Raw genomic sequence first — 16,454 nt, 5'->3', positions numbered from 1 at the left:
ATGTCTGTTTCTCATAGGACTTGAACACGTGCTGCTGTGTTTGTTGGCTTTTCTTTCTTTTCCTCCATGGACCTGCCATATCTAGTGTAACACCTGTCTCATGGAAGGGACTCAACAACTGTGAGTATAAGAAAGGGGAGGGAATAGAGGACAGGAGACGGGAGCTCTGACGTTGTACTCCCAGGTTAAGAGCCCCCATGCAGACTTCAGCTCTGGCCGAGATGGAGGAGCACCCTTCCTGCAGGTCCTCATTTTACAACTAAACAACCCTGGACATGACAGCAAAACCACAAGCATAGAAGACCAACAGGTGGAAAGAAGGTGGTGGGCAGCCAAGGGCCTGGGAGCTGAAGGGACACCACTGTGGGGCTCCCCGAGGTCCCTTATGCTCCCGCTGCAGACAGGGCGCAGCAGAAGCTCTGACCTGGGACTGTCAACAGGCACAACAATAAAGTTCCAAGGGACACCTGTCCCCCAGGAAACAGGACCAGGAAAAGGGCATCCTGACACCAGAAGACCCTTCTGACAGCACCTGCTCCAGCCAGACATCAACGGGGAACCACCGCCTCTTGCACCGTCCTGTCCTCCCAGTAGAAGCAGGTGGTGACTCTGATTCCCACCACGTAGTGTTACTGGACAAGTAGGGGCAGATATCCATCCCCACCTGGCAGAAGCAGGATGGTGAGCTCCAGTTCCCCCACTGTAGTGGGAGGGTGGGTCAGCAAGTTGAGACCCCACTCCCACTGAGCAGCAACAAGACTTATGGCAATGGAGGCAGGCTGGTTGCACTCCAGTTACTGCCCTTGCCACCCTGGTGTCAGTGACCCAGAGGGAGCTGAGCTCCCACCCCCACCCCCACCAGGGACCAAGGGGACTAACTGAAGTGCAAAGCAGGCCTGGTCAGCAGTCCAGCCCCTCCCCTATGCCCACCCCTATCCCCATGTCAGTGGGGCCCAATGGGTAGCTGGGCCTCCACATCCATCCAGTATGGACAAGACTAGGAGGGTGCAAGGGGAAGCTAGTCGTGACTCCACTTCCCTTAATTTCGGGCAGTCAAGTGTCAAGGAAGTGCAAGGCAGGACGTGGCAGCCTTTGTAGTTGGCATGCTGCCTCCCCACCCTCCTCTCCCCTGACATTAGCAGGGCCTAGTGGGCAGCTGAGCTTACACCACCTGGAGGCCACAATGCTGCAGGAGGTGGGAGAGAACTGGGGTGCTGAACTGCCCCTCCCACCCCCCCCATCCCCCAGTCTGCAAGGAGGAGGCAGAGTGAGCAGCACTGAGCAGATACACCCACCCAGTCCCCATGGCACACCCCAACAGGGACTCTTCATTACAAAGTAGCCAAAGGAAGTTCTCCAGACAAAAGCAAATGATAGAGGGCGAGGCTTGGAACTTCAGAAAGGAAGAAAGGACACTGCAATGAGCCTGGATAATCGACTGTCCTCATAAACCTATTAACTCATACCTAATGGTTGAAGCAAAACCTCTGATATAGTGTCTAGTGTGGACAGAAGAAATACTAGGGCAATTAGATGTAGAAACAAGGAGCAGAGTATGTAGGGGCATGATCAAAATAATGTTTCTCTACTTCATTCAAAGCAGTGAAACATCAGTGTCAACAGACAAGGCACAGTTATCCGCACTGAAGGCATCATGCAAGTAACACGCTCAGAAACTCTCATCCATCAAGGTGGAATTTAAAACAGTCCAAGTGACCCACAGGAAAGTAAGGAAAGAACGGAATGAGAAGCAGAACACAAATAATGAAATGGCTGACTTACACTCTGACATACCAATTACCTTAAATCAAGTGGTCTGAGTAATAAATGCTGTCCACAAGAAACTCACTAAAATGCAGTGTTATAGATAGGCTAAAAGTAAAATGATGGGAAAAGATACATCATGCAAGCATTAACTTTTTTTAAAGCAGGAATGGCTCTATTAGTGTCAGATAAAGTAGACTTTAGAGCAGAGGAAATTACTAGAAACATTACATAATGAGAAAGGAATCAACCCACCAGGGACACATAGTCCTGAATATGTACACGCCAATCACCAGGGCCTCCAAATTCATGAAGCAAAACCTGATGGAGCTGGAAGGAGAAACAGACAGAGCCACAGTTAGGGCTGGGAGTTCCAACACGCCACTCTCAGCCGCTGAGAGACTACTAGACAGAAAGTCAGCCACGCAGCCGAAGCACTGAAACACACATATGACACACACACACACACACACTCCACACATGCCCACCCATACACATGTGACACTGGCTCCTACACACACGTGTGAACATGCATGCACACACACACAAGCACACGCAACCCTGGTTCCTATGCATCAGTTGTGACTGGTTTGTCTCAGGGCCCCTTTGTGATCATAAGAATCTTTAAGTTCCTCAAAGAGCTTTTGCTTATGTGTAGTGTATCTATTAATATTAGAAATTAAGACAAATTTCTAAAATAATTCATATTGAAAGAACATAAATCCATTCAGTTCTTAACATAAATATCTTTGTGAAAAATAACTATATATTGCAAACAAAAAAATTAACGAGTGGCCTTATTTTAAATTTTTGCAACTCTCTTTAAGGTTTGACTTGATGGAAGACGGCTGGATTCTCATGTCTGCTTCTGCATTCGATCCGTTATACTATTACACATCTTGTAACCTCTGGACAATTCCACTGCACACTCTGAGAGTGAGAAATGCATATAACATCTTAGAATTATAATGAAAAGTTTGAAGCTTGCAGACGCCCTGGAAGAGTCGCAGCCCCCAGGTATCTCTGACAGTGTATGGCCTCTGTCAGTGCTCAGAACTAACAACCCAAAGCTCTTTTCCAGGAACACCTCCCCCTAAGGAGGCGCTGCAGGAGGAGAATTCCGTTTGATGAGGAGGGAGGAATTAGGGGCAAAGGGAGGAGGAGGTCAGTCAAGAGCAGGGAGGGGAACAGAGGTACGAGGTCATTCTTTTCGTCACCTTTCAAAGACCTCAGAGAAAGAAGCCCTAGAGCCGTCAAGCTGGGAGGGCACTGGGAGCCCCTCACATACGTGAGCAACGATGGAAGCCCAGAGTCAAGTCCTATGTAAAATGATTAAAAGAATAAAAAAGATTAATGGATTCAGTGCAGAATCACATCCCTACAAATAATGAAAGTGTGCCAGAAATAAATGCTTGCAAAATAAAGAAAGGGTCCTCTAAGATCAGGGCAGAATTGTAGATGAAATATTGGCCATAAATATTGTGAAAGGTGGGTGTTGAGCATGTGGGGATTCATTATCCTACTGTCTCTATTTTTGCATACTTTCAAAATTTCCTGTGATATGAAGTTTAAAAAAGAAAAGCAATATGTACAACATGTTATTTTTTTAAGACTTACTTAAAACTCTATATGTGACCTCCCCTTCCGGCTAAGATGGAGTAACAAGGACTATATTTACCTCCCTCCTGAAACAACCAAACACACACACACCACCACCAGCACCACCACCACCGACAGTATTTAAGAAACCAGACCTCACACACCAAAAGACAGTGACCCTTGCCACAGCTTACTGCCTCAAGAGTTTCCAGACTGGGGCAAAGGAGAGGGAACTCAGACAGCCCGGCAGTTTCCTGCTTGAGGACGTGGAGCTGAGAGCTGGGAGAGACCAGGCAGCTCCAAGCTGCTGGACAGAGCACCACAGGAGGGAGCTGCACAGCCGGGGGCAGAGAGGTCTGCAGAGGGCCCCTCGAGAGCTCAGCTGCAGACTAATCGCTTCATGCCTGAGAAAATCACCATACAAACAACTTGGAAAAGAAAAAGCTATGATCATCTTCAGAGACATAGCAAAAGCATTTGCCAAAATCCAACATCCATTCCTGATAAAAACTCTCAGCAAACGAATCCTAGAACAGAACTTCCTCGACCTGCAGAGGGGCATCCACAGGAAGCCAATAACTGACGTCACGTGTAATGATGAAAGGCCGTCCCGTAAGATCAGGAGTGGATCAGAGAGACCCAGCTTGCCACTCCTATTCATCACTGTCCCGGGGGTTCTGGCCAGTGCAGACAGGCCAGAAAAAGAAAGAAAGCCATCAAGAGCAGGAAGTAAAACCGTTTTTATTCTCAGATATGTTCATCTAGGTAGAAAATCTGGCGGAATCCACAGAAAAAAAGCTACGAGAACTTAATAAATGAGTTTAGCAAAATGGGAGGATACAGTATGAGTAGGTAAAAATCAACTGTATTTCTCTACACTAGCAATGAACAACCCGAAACTGAAATAAACAATGCCATTTAGCAGAGCATCAAAAAGATGAAATACTAAGGCATAAAAATCTGACAGAAAATGTGAAAGACCTGTTTTGTGAGTTTCCTGGAGCCGCCAAAACAAATGATCACAAACTTGGTGGCTCACAACAGAAGCTTGTTCTCTCACAGTTCTGGAGGCCAGAAGTCTGAAATCACGGTATCGCAGGGCTGCACTCCCTCTAAAGGCTCCAGGGGAGAACAGTTCCTGCCTCTTCCAGCTTCTGGGGGCTCCAGTCCCAGGATGTTTCTTGGCTTGTGGCCACATCGCTCCAATCTCTGCTTCCATCTTCACGTGGCCTTCTCCTCCTCTCTGTTGGTCCTCTGCGTGTCTCTTATAAGGACACTAGTAGAAATTTATAAGCTGATTCTAAAATTCATATAGAAAGGCAGAGAACCTAGAACAGCCAAAGCAACTTTGAAAAAGAACAAAGTTGGAGGACAATGCAAGTGTTGGCGAGGTTGCAAAGAAATGGAAACTCTCAAAACTGCTAGTGGGGATGTGAAATGGTACACACTTTGGAAAACAGTTTGGCAATACCTTAAAAAGTTAAACATGGACCTACTATGTGATCCAGTCTTTCCACTCCTAGGCATTTACCCAAGAGAAAAAAAATGTGTATGTCCCTACACAGACTTGTATGTGAGTGTTAACAGAAGTTCCATTTGGAATAGCCAAAAACTAGAAACAACCCAAATGTCCACAAACAGGTAAATGGAGAATGAAATTGTGGTGTATCTGCACGTGGAACACTATACAGCAATAAAAAGGGTGAACTCTTGTTAGATAGAACAGCAGGAATGACACTCAGCCTAATTGTGCCGGGCAGAAGAAGCCAGATGGAGAAAGAGTACATACTGTATGATTCCATTTATATAAAACTCTAGAAATGCAAAGTAACCTTTTGTGACAGAAAGCGGGTCTGTGGTTGCCTGGGCGTGAGCGGGGAGGGGACGGAGGATCATAAAGGGGCGCAAGGATACTTTTGGGGAGATGGCATGTTCACCATATTGATTGTGGCATTGGCTTCAGGGGTGTATACATGTCAGAACTTATCAAATTGTACACCTTAAATATTGTATGTCAGTTTAACCCCAATAAGCTGTTAAATAAAATAAAAATATATTCGCAAATGAGGAAAAGACCATTTTGGAGGGAGGAACGTTAAAATGGCCCCAGCATTCTCTGGGGAGGGGATTGAGGTGGGCTGTTATGTTCAAGGGAGACTTGAGCTGTAACTGTATTATCTGAATCTTTATAACACAAACATGCCCACATATACACTGTTGCTTTTTAAAGTTAAAAAGAAATGTCACAACTGGGCCCTGATGTTTGTTGACTCTGAATCTTCAGAGAACCTCTCTCTCTGACCTGTAATATTTTTACAGTAGAAGCTTTGTTTTCACATTATAAAATATCTTTAAATGAATTTAAATTTATTTCTTATTTAAAATGTTTTTTCCTGAGAATTTCTGAAGGACCGAGTTAGGAAAAAGTCTGCTTTTTAACAGATGTTTTACATTCCCTCCTTAGTTCTCTAAATATTACTTGGTAAAAGTAAAACACTATTTTTCTAGACTCTGACTAACACATGATTTTTTTGGCCACCGCCCATTCGGAGCACAACCTCTATTAGCAGATGTTTGTCTTCCTGCTTTCTATATTTAAAGGTTTCAGAGGAGATCTAGCCGTTATAGCACATAATGATTTTTTTCAACAATTAAAAATTTCGACAGCCTGCTTCACAGACTAATTTGAAGGCACAGAGACCTCGATTTAATTAAAGAGCCTCAGAAGGCTTCAGCCTGTCTCCTCCCGCACTGGCGCTGTTTTGGTGTGCCCAGAAGTCGTCACCCCCGGAATTCTGACAGAGAGCCCCCTGGCTGCTGCCCAGGGACTGTGAGTCATGAAGAAACCCCGTGTGTAGAGTAAACTTCAGGCAAATGAGAAATGGTCCTTCACAAAGTGCTGTGTGGGAGCCGCAGAGCAGAAAGTCGAATTAAGGACGAGACCATCTACATCCTTTCCCCTGTGCCATTCATTCAGTCCTCACCTGAATGAGCACCTCCACTCCCCAGCCTGAGGGACACAGGGCGCACAGCTGGCTTGCCACTAAGGAGGCAGGTGGCCCTGGGAGCACACCACAGCCCAAGCAGGACAGGCTGTACCATGGAGCCGCCCTCGGAGCCAGAGGCCTTGGGAGGAAGGTGGGGGAATCCTTGGGCTCGGCCTGCGGACCACAGAAGGGTGGGAATTCTGGACAGAGAAGTCATGTGTGGAGGGACTTCTGGCCTTTTGTTCAGAGGAAGCCAAATCCTTCTCTGTACTGTACTTCCCTGGACTGTAAGGAGAGGCTGGGGTAGAAATAAAGCCAGCGGTCATTCTGGTGCCAAATTTCAAAGAGCCTCATATCCAATTTTTTAAACATGGGCCAGAAAGACCACATTTCTCTACTTTTTTAAAATCAACTCAGTGTTGACCCCAAGTCCCCAGTTCCCCCCCAAGGCTGGTGAAGTGTCTGATCCCAGTCGTTCTGGGTCCCACAACTGTGCTGAGGCTCACGACCACGTGGAGCCGGAGACAATAGGGCCCCTGGGCCTGATCCTCTGCTCCCCCACCCAGCCGCACACTGGGCTCCGGGCCCGGGACCTTCAGCAAGGCTGGAACACGTGCATATTTTCTCCTTAAAATGTAGAATTGTGTCCTGGAGGCCGGCCCTTCCCAAGCAGGCCGAGGCGGGGCCCCTGTTCCGTGATGGACGGGTGGATGGCTGTGGGTGCTGTTTGCACCCACAGACATCCTGAGGAACCGGCTCCAGGAGCTGAAACCTGTCTTCTACTTTGGGGTCCTCCCTTCACCCGGGAGAAATCACTTTTCTCTGTCCCTTTGTGCGAGGCTGGCCGACGAGGAGGCTTGTGCAGGAGCTCTGCTGACTCCTGGGAGGAGGCAAGGAGGAGGAAGGATAGACTCCTCCTCCTTCACCGGGGGGCCCGCGGGGGGCTGTCTGACCCAGGGGTCTTCTCGGTTGAGCTATCTCAGGTTCGGAATACTGACGAGATGACTAGGAGGAATGGGAGGCTCCAGGATCTGTCCTCCCCCAGCTCCAGGGATCCGGCTGGAGAAGCCCCCTCCCCCGTTCTCCCCCAGCACGTGGCCCACGGTCCAGGCCCTGCTCGGCCCGCGTGCAGCGCCAGACACCGCAGCTCAGCCTCCTCCCCCTGGAAGGCGGGCATCCCGTAAGTCAGGTATATTGAGATACAGCTAATTTAGTCACATTCTCCGCTTTTCTTGGTTTGGATTTTGGCACGGAGGGGCACGTAATCACCACCACTGAGAGATATAGAACCGCTTGTCAGCGCAGGAAGCAGCCCCGCCCCGGCTCCCCCATCCCCCCCACCCCGCCCCCGGCTGTTGTCTGGTTTGTCCTTTTCCAGAATGTCCCACAACACGCAGCCTTTGGGGTCTGGCTTCTCTCACTTTGCTCATTTTTGTGGCTGAGGAAATTTCCATCGTGTGGAGAAACCACAGCGTGCTCATCCTCTCCCGCAGGACACTCGGCTGGGGCTAGTTTTTGGCGATTGTGAATGGAGAGGGGTACACGTGCCCCCCATGTTGGTGGAGATCCTGGGAGAGGGGCGGCTGTGCCGGTGCTGAGCACCTTTGTGAGAAGTGGCCGCTTTTCTCTTGCGTCCCTTTCTCCGTGGCTCCACAGAACACCCCTGGCTCCCCTCCCTCATAGCCTCTGCCTCGCCCCTCCCCCAACCCCCCCTTTCGGGTTGTCCTGGGCACTGGTCTTTCAGCTGCAGCCCCTCATCTCCGTCCCCCAGCCAGTCTCTGGGTCTTTCCCATGCTTCTCATGTCTGTCTGTCTTTTTTTTTTTTAATTAATTAATTTATTTATTTTGAGGAAGATTAGCCCTGAGCTAACTGCTGCCAATCCTCCCCTTTTTTGCTGAGGAAGACTGGCCCTGAGCTAACATCCGTGCCCATCTTCCTCTACTTTATACATGGGACACCTACCACAGCATGGCGTGCCAAGTGGTGCCACGTCTGCACCTGGGATCCAAACCGGCAAACCCTGGACCACAGAATCAGAACGTGTGCACTTAACTGCTGCGCCACCAGGCCAGCCCTCATGTCTTTCTAAAGACGCATCTCATCACATCCTTACCCCTTCCAAGTCCCAGGGTCTCTCGGGGGCCTTGCCTGACAGGCCCCAACCAGAGCCCAGCCCTGCCCACTCAGGACTCAGCGTTTCAGGCCCCGCACAATTCCGAGCCCCCCTCCTGCTCTATTTCTGCCCTTCCCCTCCTGATGGGCCCACCTTGAGGACCCCTGCTCTGTGCAGCTTCCCCAGCCCCAGGCCAGCGGTCTACTCTTTGGGCCAGTTCTCCCCTAGGACAGTGCTCCCTGGTCCCCAGCAGAGTATGGGGTGGGAGGTGGCTCCCCCACCAGACCGCAGGGTCCCCGAAGGAAAGCAGGGACAGCTTCCAATTGAAGTCTGACCCCACACCCAGCAGGCACCTGGCACAGAGGTGTGTCCGAGGGGGACACAGGCGGGGAGACTGTGCCACAGACGGGCCAGCAGAGGAGTCAGGACAGAGGTGAAACCACCCCTCAAGCAGGAGCACAGTGGGGACAGGCAGGGGGACGAAGGGACAGAAAAGTGTCTGCCCTCAGTTGGTTAGCAGTTGCTGGTCCCCTAGCCCAGCCCCCAACCAGCCCACATCTCCATCCTCATGGAAGGGCAGAAGGGCCCGGAATGGGCCTGGGCCTCAGCAGGTCTAATCAGAGCAAATTTGGCTTTTTGGGAAGAATTCCTGGATTTGAATCCGGAGGATAGGAGGCTGCAATCGCATAAGGTAGCCCCACGGGACTACGAACGAAGAGAAACTGAGGCCTGATGACATCATTCAGACCTGGAACCCAGCAATGCCCGTGGCCAAACTGAGTGTTCCCGTTTGGGGAAAATTAATTCATCAGTTTCCCCGTAGGCCAGTTTGGATTAGAAACTTCTGACACATGTAACAAAGAATCCTGGTTGAAACACTAACACTGCTGTTCAACTGAACTGCTCGCTGTCTCCAGCTCCAGGCCTTGGTCCAAGGCTTCCTTTCACAGAATATGCCTCCTCTCCTTCATATCTGCGTGTCCAAATGTGACCCAAATGCCTGTCTTCCAGAAAGCCAGTGCACCAGCCGAGAACGAGCTATCAGATGCCCAATGGAGAGGGCATGAGCAACAAAGACTACTCTTCACTTACAAGGAGTCTGGAGCCAATTCTGCTGGTGTCTCTGCTCATCTTCAGGGATTTACTTCTTGATCACAAAATGGCTGCTGTAGCTCCAAAGTCATGTCTTCACAGAACTGCACTCAAGGCAGGAAGAAAGGGGGCGGGAGATTTCCCCTTTTATTACGGAGGGGAAATCTCGCAGTAACCTCCTAGATAAGTTCCCCTGACATCTCATGGAGAGAGCTGGGCAAGGTGGCCAAGCGAGCCCTAAATGTCCAGTGACAGGGGTAGTATCCAGCCTGGGGGATGGCATGGCCTTTCTGGTCTTGTCCAGTCAGGGCGCATATCAGGATGGGACGCTCTGGGGTCCTGAACATAGCTGGGGGGCTGTTAGCAAGACAGAAGGTGATGGCTCCATAGAACGAGCAACACAGTGGCTGCCACGCCTTCTACGTCCCTTCTGTTCCCAGTATGAGTAATCTCCTATTCCCTAAATGCTTCCAGCTTCTTCTCTTTCACTCATAATACCTCCTGCCTTGTTTTATCAGTTAGGATTGCAAACTCAGTTCACAGTGGCTTTGTTTTCTCAGGCATAGTGAGCTGGAGGGAGGGGAGAACAGGCCTCAGTCAGCCTGCATGTCTGTGATCCTCATGGTTGCAAAGTGGCTGCTGCAACTTCAAGTTAAGAGTCTTCCTACAAGGCAGAAAGATGAAGGGAAGTGTCGTGAAACCCATACCTGTCTCCTTAATTAGGAAAGCAGGAAAGTTCCCCCAAACCTCTCAGCAGACTTCAAGGCAACTCTCATTGGCCAACAGCATCTGACACACCCACCCCCCAGCATCAAAGAGTCTGACGGGGGCGGGGGGCGGGGCGGGGGGGGGAGGGAGGGGGGAGGGGGGTGGGGGGGCGGGGCGGGGGGGGGTGCGGGTGGTGGTGGACAGAGCCAGTGTTTCTGGACTCTGTCCTGGAAGACAGTCCGGGAAGGAAAGGCTGGGGGGGCCGGCCAGGACGTCTGCACCTCTCTTTCTGTTCCTTCTTTTCTGGACTGAGGGTCTTCTGGGAACAGGATTTGCCTTATCTGTGTTCATGAGCTAGAGCCGATTCCCTGGGAGCTGCAGAAAGGCTGTCACCGTCACGAATAACAAGCACATCTTAAGCCCCCACACGGCCTGATGTGTGTCTTGAACACGTTCAGTGCCCAATCCGTGTTTGTGGGGGGAGGCTAAGAGCAAGTGGGCAGGTTTTTACTGCCTTCTCCCTGCTGTCCGGGGTCTTGTGAGCTCATGCGGGAGAGGAAGGAAACGGACGCCTCACTGAGGACCTTCTCTCCTGCACAGCCCTCGTGAGTGAGGCAGCACAGCCTCTTAGCAGCGAGAAAGAGTCGGGTGGGACACAACGTGCCATCAGTCCTGGATGCGTCTGCCACCTCCCTGTGCCTCAGTGTCCCTGACTCAGGTGAAAGCTAATTACTTGAGCCCCTCAGGGTTGTGGGGACTAAGTGAGAGAGGATGTGCCAGCTGCCTGATCCAGCATAGGGGCTCGGTGAATGCTCCTTGTCAACACTGGTGGATCTTCCAAAGAACCATGAGCCAGGTGGACTCACACCATCGTCCCCTTTACAAGAGGGGCCAGGTTAGGAAAGGTCAAGTGACGCACCAGAGGCTGTAGATGCGCAGAAGTTCAGAGCTGGAAGGGATTGGAGATGACCCAGTTCGATGTGTGTTGGCTGCAGAAACAGGAGAGAGGCGCGCAGCCACTGGCCTACGATCGCCAGCTGTAGACTGAGGCTGGCGAGAGGCCCCTGCTCCTCGTCATGCCCACCAGCAGCTAAGGTGTGAGCGAGGCAGATGTGCGTGTGAGGTGGGCTGATTCCAGCTACATTTGTCTTCCAAATTAGAAGGGGTCAGCAAACTCTTTAAGTAAAGAACTGGAAAGCAAATATGGTATTTAAGACTTTGCCGACCACCTAAGTTCTCTGTTATGTATTCTTGTGTTTTTCTGTTTTTTGTTTGTTTGTTTTTGTTTTTTACAGTCCCTTAAAAACGTAAAAACCAGCCAGCCCTGACGGTCTAGTGGTTAAAGTTCTATGCACTCCGCTTTGGCAGCCTGGGTTCAGTTCCCAGGTGTGGAACCACACTACCCGTCTGTCCGTAGTCATGCTGTGGTGGCGGGTCACACAGAAGAACTGGAAGGACCTATACCTAGAATATACAACTATGCATGGGGGCTTCAGGAAGGGAAAACAAAGAGGAAGATTGGCAACAGATGTTAGCTCAGGGCAAATGTTTCCCAACAACAAAAACAAAAAAGGTCGATCTGTGACCTTCTTCAAAAAAAACCGTCCAAACCCCCTGTGCTCATGAGCTGTACCGAAGGAAGCTGCAGGCTGCATTCAGCTGGAGGGCCACAGTTTGCCACCCCCTCAGCACGTCCAGGTGCCCCGGGCATCTGTGGAGCTTCCCGGGCCTCTTTGTCCTCCGAGGAAGCCTGGCCACGTCTGTGTGACCTGTCTCCCAGCGTATTCTGCACCTGTTCTAGAAGCCAGCAGGTGCCCGCGGGGCAGCCGTGGAGGTGCTGGGCCCGGGGCTGTGCCGCCCTGTGTGCGCGGAGCTGTTCTCGCCCTGTGCTGCTCCTCTCCTGCCCCCACAACTTCTGCAAGCAGTGCCTGGAGCTGAGCTCGGTGACCAGAGCTGCAGCCCTGCCGGCGGGCAGTTCTGCTGCCCCGTGTGCAGGAAGGCGAGGGGGGTCTGGGCCCCTCGGCACTGAGGCGGCAGCTTTCTCTCTGGCCAGCGCTCCTCAGGACCTGCCCCACGGAAGAACTGGGGATGTCCACCCTGCAGAACGAAGGCTGGCTGGCCAGAACCACACCTTCGGAGGGCCATCGTGGTGGGGCGGGGGGGCAGGCTTAAGACACGGTGGGACCCGAGTAGGGTCTACAGAAGGACATGCGTTGTGGCTCAGTGTTAGAGAGTAGGTTCCAACAGAACCGCCAAGAGAGAAAGAACGTTTCCCTTACCGAGTATGTGAGTGAGAACGTACTGTACTGTATGTCAGTACCGAGAAGGAATGTTTCCCCTACTCAGTACGTGAGGGGTAGGGGAGCATGGATTCACGCCTGCCAGGGCCTCCTCACTCTGCCAGGACCAGAGATGCAGAGACGTCTCTCATCCCTGCAGGAGTGAGTGGCCCTGCATACTATGAGACATCCCCCAGTGGAGACATGGAGGCTTCAGAGGACGTGACAGCTGGGGAGAGTCTGCAGAGCAGGGCAGACACGGATGAGGGAGCATTCCATGAAGAGAGGGTAGCAGACGCCAGGGCCCAGGAAAGGGACCTGCGACCAGAGGCACTGAGGGCTGGTCAGGAGGTGACCTTCAGTGGAGGGTGGTGGGAGAGGCAGAGCACTTGAGTGTCCCCAGGAGGGCAGGTTGGGACAGGTTGAAGGGGTCATGCAGAGAGCTTTGTGTTTTGTGCTGTACACCACGGGGAGAAAAGTTTCACCTGGAAGGGGTCATAGTGTCATGTAAGCCTCGAGAGGGCGCCCCTGGCTGCATCACCTCATCTCGACGACCTGTCTGTGCAGTGACCTGTGCAGTGTGTCCCCTAGCTGGGACGTGGGAACCAAGCTGGGTGTTTCTCCAGGTCCTTTGGGTACTTGTGGAAGGAAGGGAGGAAGTACAGACTGAGTAGGTTGAGGAGAAGGGAAGCGCGCAGGGACCCACATCAGTAGGCACAGAGGGCAGCCGATCAGAGAGACAGGTGATGAGCGGCCTGCGGGGGCCCTGGGGGCTCAGTTCACAAGCACCAGATTTATTTACGCTTTTCATTTTTCACCCTGGAATTTTCATTTATTTGTGTACTTATTTTAAAATGACATCAGAATAACACATGCAGGTTAAGGGGAGAGCCCTAGAGAAGCGTGTGGCATGAAGAGCCGTGCCCGCTGCTCTGCCTCCCGCCAGGCCCACTCCCGGAGGCCACCTGTTCTAACTTTGTCTAGGCTGTTCTCCATAGTTCAAACAACATGCTCTGTCTGCCTGTTTCCTCACCCATCAGTGTGGACATCACTGGTGCCCCCTCCTCTCAAGGCTGCATTTAGCTCAAGCCCCTGCTGTCCCCCTCGGGGGGCTTCATCCTGCCTTCAGTCTCTCCAGCGCGACTGTGAACAGCACACTTAAACCTCTGCTTGTGCCAGCACCTGAGATGACAGAACCCTGGGACTGCCGGGTCTCTAAGAGGAGGCCGCCCTCGGGCTTTCCCTCCCGAGGCAGACACGAGGCCCTGCTGACTGAGGAAATGCGAATGGCACGGGAGGTGTGCTGGAGGCCTTAGTGGAGCTGGGGTTTGGGGGTGGCTGGGCTGTGCCGGTGCAGTTCCCGGGGACGGTGTGACTGAGCAGGTGCAGCTGAGCATCTGACTTGACAGGAGATACAGGACATGGAGCCAGAGGTGAGGGGGCCAGGCATTCCCACCAGGTGCCTGTGGAGAGGGAGGGAGGAGCTTCGGAGTGATGGAGCAGACGCAGGGGCCTGGGGGTAGGGGCGGCGGGGGACTGGCCATCTGGGACATTTCAAGGCTCTTCAGTTCTGTTTGAAAAGAAACAAAGGCCCAGATCCCAGGGGCTGGTGTTGGGGGTCCAGCCAGCTCGTTTTCCATGGAGCGTCCATGCCCCTGAATTCTGGAGGAGAAGAACACACCACTGGTGCTTGGTAGTGAGTGCTGGCTGCGTTCAAACTGGGGTCGCTGGCTCTCAAGTCCAGTTCTTTCTCATTCCAGAGGGACCAGGAAATTCCTGCAGGGGGTCCCCCATGGGAAGGGCGCACTGGCCAAGCATCTCGCTCCTTGGTCCAGAGAGGACAATCTCGAAAAAGATGCTAGCATTTAGCGTGCTGGGGTTACGGGCAAGATAATCTCTCTTTATTTGGCATTACGGGACCTCCATGAAAGTTTATGTAGGCACTTTTTCCAAAGAAGGAACAGAACAATCACTTTAAGAATAACGGTAGTAAGCGTTCCCGGACAGAGTCTAAGGAATTACGAAGGGACTAGATCCCCGTTCCACAGATGAGGAAACCAAGGCGACCAAGGAAACCAAGGACGAGTCAAGCCGCAATGCTCGGGTTCTCCAGCTGCTTTTCCCTTGAGGTAGGAATACCTACAGTAAGGTTGTGAGGCGCACACCTCTGAAGCGTTCTTTATCCCAATAAGTTATGTATGTGTATCTCCATATAAGCCCCACCCAGTTCAAGATCTAGAACATTCCTTCACCCCACAAGCTTCCCAGTCAGTGATACCTCCCCCACACACACACAGGAGACCATTGTGACTTCTCTCACTGTGGGTTAGTTTTGCCTAAATTATATAAGTGGAATCATGTAATATTATTTGTGACTAGTTTCTTCCACTCAGCATAATTTCTCTGAAACTCATTCATGTTGTTGTATGTACCAATAGGTCCTCTTCTTATTACTGTGTGGTATTCCACTGTACACACACACCTATTTCTTTATCCTTTCTCTTCGTAATAGATACTGGATAGTCCCCAGTTTCACAAAGCTGGAGCGTGAATTTGGATCTTTCCATTCAGACTCCTGGCTTACTTACCATGCTTTCTCCACACAGTAAGTAACAAACATCTACAGTTATTCACTCACCCTGACCCCAAAGTGGCACAGACGGAAAAGACACCTGGGTCCATGGAGGGTTTAGAGTAACTGTCTGGTTGGAGGTCTAGGATGGTGCTAGCATCACGGTTGTTTGGCATCTATTTCCCTCTCCAGCTGATAAGGCTCTGAGGGCCGGACCGGGTGTGTCTGCCCTGCTCATTGTCCCGTCCCTAGCATGGTAGGCACTTAATAAAGGTTTGTTAAGCGGATTTAAAGGTTATTGCCAGATGAGTGGACTACGATGGTAACTCAGGGTAGCATCTGGTGTTGTCTGTTTTTCTTGTGTTTTCAAATCTAGGTTTTATTATTATTTGGGTATGATGAGGCCAACAGATCAAGAGACAACTGCCAGTGAAAGACAGTTTGTTTCTCATAGATCCCAAGAGGAGGGGGCACACCATGTCACAGGAGCCACACGGGGAAGCACCAGGGTGCATCAGGAGGTCGCAGGACTGTGGGCAAGAGCCTTGACTGTGGCTCCTCGGGAAGGAACAGGTGAGGCAGAGTGAGCAGGGCTCAGACTGGCCAGCTTGAATAATTCAGCGTGCTCTGGGGCCGAGGGGCCGTCAGAGTTGTCTGGCACCTGCCCTGGGGGATTAGGGCTCTGGATGGGTGGGTTTGCATCTGAAAGGTACATACCCAGGTGAGTCTTTTACTCTGTCCAGCATTGGCTAGCCCCGTGAGGGGCCATCCCTCCAGGGTCTGCAAGGCCCCAGATGCCAGAGCACCAGAAATACAGAAAACAAAAGACGTGGTTGGTCCATTTGATCCTCAGTGTCTAGTTTAGGCATTGTCTTCTTGAGACCCCAGGCCTGATCTCGTCCGTCGCCCCAAGGAGGCTTAGCCCTTCCTTCTCTGGGGCCCCCTGCGCATCCAGGCGCACAGTCGTCTGTGAGCGGCCATCTTCCCCATGGGCTGGGCTTCCCAGAAGACAGAGCGGGTGCTAACCAAGACACACCAAGTGCAAGAAGACAGGTTCCCGTTTCACCTGATGCAGTCAGTGGCACCTGTTCCCGCAGACCGCGACAGCATGCACACTCCAGCCCAGGCCAGGGGCCTTTGGGCAGGAGGGGCAGCTGTAGGGTGAGGAGTGTTTGGATGCCTCTTCCTTTGCAAGCCCTCTCTGCACTCGCTCAGGTGGGTGTGTGTTCCCTCCTCCGCTGGATGGTGTGTATGCAGGCAGGAGGGGAGGTACCCTGTCCTTCCCCCATGACAATGTCACCGTTGGCCCAGAGAATTTGCCATCAGCTAGTGCCATCTC

The 16,454-nt window shown here is 51.7% G+C and overlaps 1 protein-coding gene across 2 annotated transcripts in view; it reads left to right on the top strand.

Annotated features, from left to right (window-relative positions):
- PTPDC1 (protein tyrosine phosphatase domain containing 1) overlaps positions 1-5,872 on the top strand; it is a 71,834-nt gene extending 65,962 nt beyond the window's left edge. Inside the window, exons 12-15 of one of the 2 annotated variants that reach the window (XR_011431659.1) lie at positions 18-321; positions 441-681; positions 1,604-1,727; positions 2,592-5,427. The gene's annotated coding sequence lies outside the window, so the exon portion shown is untranslated. Of the gene's footprint in view, positions 1-17; positions 682-1,600; positions 1,728-2,591 lie in introns of both variants that reach the window. The other variant, XR_011431654.1, reaches the window with a different exon arrangement.
- The last annotated feature ends 10,582 nt before the right edge of the window (positions 5,873-16,454 follow it).

The sequence above is a fragment of the Equus caballus genome, chromosome 23, assembly GCF_041296265.1.
Source record: "Equus caballus isolate H_3958 breed thoroughbred chromosome 23, TB-T2T, whole genome shotgun sequence".
Lineage (NCBI taxonomy): Eukaryota > Metazoa > Chordata > Mammalia > Perissodactyla > Equidae > Equus > Equus caballus.
Note: the sequence above shows the minus strand (reverse complement) of the source record. Positions and strands in the feature narration are given on the sequence as shown.